This window comes from Arachis stenosperma, chromosome 2, assembly GCF_014773155.1.
Source record: "Arachis stenosperma cultivar V10309 chromosome 2, arast.V10309.gnm1.PFL2, whole genome shotgun sequence".
Lineage (NCBI taxonomy): Eukaryota > Viridiplantae > Streptophyta > Magnoliopsida > Fabales > Fabaceae > Arachis > Arachis stenosperma.
In genome coordinates this window covers 85,842,694-85,846,224 of record NC_080378.1, presented here as the reverse complement: position 1 = coordinate 85,846,224, position 3,531 = coordinate 85,842,694, and the positions used below count along the sequence as shown (strand labels likewise).

The following is a 3,531-nucleotide window of genomic DNA, read 5'->3' as shown; positions in this document are numbered from 1 at the left end:
CTTTCTAGAGGTTTCTCCGGCCTTGGATGCCATAAATGGTTATGGAAAAACAAAAAGTAATGCTTTTACCACACCAAACTTAAAAGGTTTGCTCGTCCTCGAGCAAAAGAAGAAAGAAGAGAGTAGAAGAAGAAGAAATAAGGAAGAAGGGAATGGCTTTGTGTTCGGCCAAAGAGGGGGAGAAGTGGTGTTTAGGTTGTGTGAAAATGAAGGGGTGAAGAAGGGTTTATATAGGAGAGGGGGGGCTCATGGTTCGGTCATGTATGGGTGGGTTTGGGAGGGAAAGTGGTTTGAATTTGAAGGGTGAGGTAGGTGGGGTTTTGTGAAGGATGGATGTGAGTGGTGAAGAGAAGATGGGATTTGATAGGTGAAGGGTTTTTGGGGAAGAGGTATTGAGGTGATTGGTGAATGCGTGAAGAAGAGAGAGAGTGGTGGGGTTGGTGGGGATCCTGTGGGGTCCACAGATCCTGAGGTGTCAAGGAAAAGTCATCCCTGCACCAAATGGCATGCAAAAACACGTTTTGAGCCAATTCTGGCGTTAAACGCCGGGCTGGTGCCCATTTCTGGCGTTTAACGCCAAGTGCTTGCCCTTTTCTGGCGTTTAACGCCAGTCTGGTGCCCCTTTCTGGCGTTAAACGCCCAGAATGGTGCCAGACTGGGCGTTAAACGCCCACCTGCTAGCCTTACTGGCGTTTAAACGCCAGTAGGTTCTTCCTCCATGGTGTGCTGTTTTTCTTCCTGTTTTTCATTCTTTTTTTGCTTTTTCAATTGATTTTGTGACTTCTTATGATCATCAACCTACAAAAAACATAAAATAACAAAAGAAAATAGATAAAATATAACATTGGGTTGCCTCCTAACAAGCGCTTCTTTAATGTCAGTAGCTTGACAGAGGGCTCTCATGGAGCCTCACAGATACTCAGAGCAATGTTGGAACCTCCCAACACAAAACTTAGAGTTTGAATGTGGGGGTTCAACACCAAACTTAGAGTTTGGTTGTGGCCTCCCAACACCAAACTTAGAGTTTGACTGTGGGGGCTCTGTTTGACTCTGATTTGAGGGAAGCTCTTCATGCTTCCTCTCCATGGTGACAGAGGGACATCCTTGAGCCTTAAACACCAAGGATTCTTCATTCACTTGAATGATCAGTTCACCTCCATCAACGTCAATCACAGCCTTTGCTGTGGCTAGGAAGGGTCTGCCAAGGATGATGGTTTCATCTATGCACTTCCCAGTCTCTAGGACTATGAAATCAGCAGGGATGTAATGGTCTTCAATCTTCATCAAAACATCCTCTACAAGTCCATGAGCTTGTTTTCTTGAGTTGTCTGCCATCTCTAGTGAGATTCTTGCAGCTTGCACCTCAAAGATCCATAGCTTCTCCATTACAGAGAAAGGCATGAGGTTTACACTTGACCCTAAGTCACACAGAGCCTTCTTGAAGGTCATGGTGCCTATAGTACAGGGTATTGAAAACTTCCCAGGATCTTGTCTCTTTTGAGGTAATTTCTGCCTAGACAAGTCATCCAGTTCTTTGGTGAGCAAAGGAGGTTCATTCTCCCAAGTCTCATTTCCGAATAACGTGTCATTTAGCTTCATGATTGCTCCAAGGTATTTAGCAACTTGCTCTTCAGTGACATACTCATCCTCTTCGGAGGAAGAATACTCATCAGAGCTCATGAAAGGCAGAAGTAAGTCCAATGGAATCTCTATGGTCTCATTCTGAGCCTCAGATTCCCATGGTTCCTCATTGGGGAACTCAGTGGAGGTCAGTGCACGCCCATTGAGGTCTTCCTCAGTGGCGTTCACTTCCTCTCCTTCCTCTCCAAATTCGGCCATGTTGATGGCCTTGCACTCTCCTTTTGGATTTTCTTCTGTGTTGCTTGGAAGAGTACTTGAAGGGAGTTCAGTAACTTTCTTGCCCAGCTGTCCCACTTGTGCCTCCAAATTTCTAATGGAGGATCTTGTTTCAGTTATGAAACTTTGAGTGGTTTTGATTAGATCAGAGACCATGGTTGCTAAGTCAGAGGGGTTCTGCTTAGAATTCTCTGTCTGTTGCTGAGAAGATGATGGAAAAGGCGTGCCATTGCTAAACCTGTTTCTTCCACCATTATTGTTGTTGAAACCTTGTTGAGGTCTCTCTTGATTCTTCCATGAGAAATTTGGGTGATTTCTCCATGAAGAATTATAGGTGTTTCCATAGGGTTCTCCTAGGTAATTCACCTCTTCCATTGAAGGGTTCTCAGGATCATAAGCTTCTTCTTCAGATGAAGCATCCTTAGTACTGCTTGGTGCATTTTGCATTCCAGACAGACTTTGAGAGATCAAATTGACTTGTTGAGTCAATATTTTATTCTGAGCCAGAATGGCATTCAGAGTATCAATCTCAAGAACTCCTTTCTTCTGACTTGTCCCATTGTTCACAGGATTCCTTTCAGAAGTGTACATGAATTGGTTATTTGCAACCATTTCAATTAGCTCTTGAGCTTCTGTAGGCATCTTCTTCAGATGAAGAGATCCTCCAGCAGAGCTATCCAAAGACATCTTGGATAGTTCAGAGAGACCATCATAGAAAATACCTATGATGCTCCATTCAGAAAGCATATCAGATGGACACTTTCTGATCAATTGTTTGTATCTTTCCCAAGCTTCATAGAGGGATTCTCCATCCTTCTGTCTGAAGGTTTGGACTTCCACTCTAAGCTTACTCAATTTTTGAGGTGGAAAGAACTTTGCCAAGAAGGCATTGACTAGCTTTTCCCATGAGTCCAGGCTTTCTTTAGGTTGTGAGTCCAACCATATCCTAGCTCTGTTTCTTACAGCAAAAGGGAATAGCATAAGTCTGTAGACCTCAGGGTCAACCCCATTAGTCTTGACAGTGTCACAGATTTGCAAGAATTCAGCTAAGAACTGATGAGGATCTTCCAATGGAAGTCCATGGAACTTGCAATTCTGTTGCATTAGAGAAACTAATTGAGGCTTAAGCTCAAAGTTGTTTGCTCCAATGGCAGGGATAGAGATGCTTCTCCCATAGAAGTCGGGAGTAGGTGCAGTAAAGTCACCCAGCACCTTCCTTGCATTGTTGGCATTGTTGTTGTTTTCGGCTGCCATGGATTCTTCTTCTTTGAAGATTTCTGTTAGGTCCTTTACGGAGAGTTGTGCCTTAGCTTCTCTTAGCTTCCGCTTCAAGGTCCTTTCAGGTTCAGGGTCAGCTTCAACAAGAATGCCTTTGTCTTTGTTCCTGCTCATATGAAAGAGAAGAGAACAAGAAAATGTGGAATCCTCTATGTCACAGTATAGAGATTCCTTGAGGTGTCAGAGGAAAAGTAAAATAGAAGGAAGAAGGAGAAGAGTTCGAACTTAGTTAGATAGAGTTCGCATTGTGCATTGAGGAGGAGCGGTACTTCATAAATAGAAGGATGTGAGAAGAGGGGAAGAGATTTTTCGAAAATTAATTAAAAAGATTTTAAAAACATTTTGAAAAACTTTATTTTGATTTTCGAAAATCAAGAGTGAGAAAGATATCAAGTA

The 3,531-nt window shown here is 43.0% G+C and overlaps 1 non-coding gene across 1 annotated transcript; it reads left to right on the top strand.

The window, feature by feature from the left end:
• Positions 1-2,598: 2,598 nt before the first annotated feature.
• LOC130965027 (small nucleolar RNA R71) lies at positions 2,599-2,706 on the top strand. The gene has a single exon (XR_009081086.1). It is a non-coding gene; the product is annotated as a small nucleolar RNA R71 (small nucleolar RNA).
• The last annotated feature ends 825 nt before the right edge of the window (positions 2,707-3,531 follow it).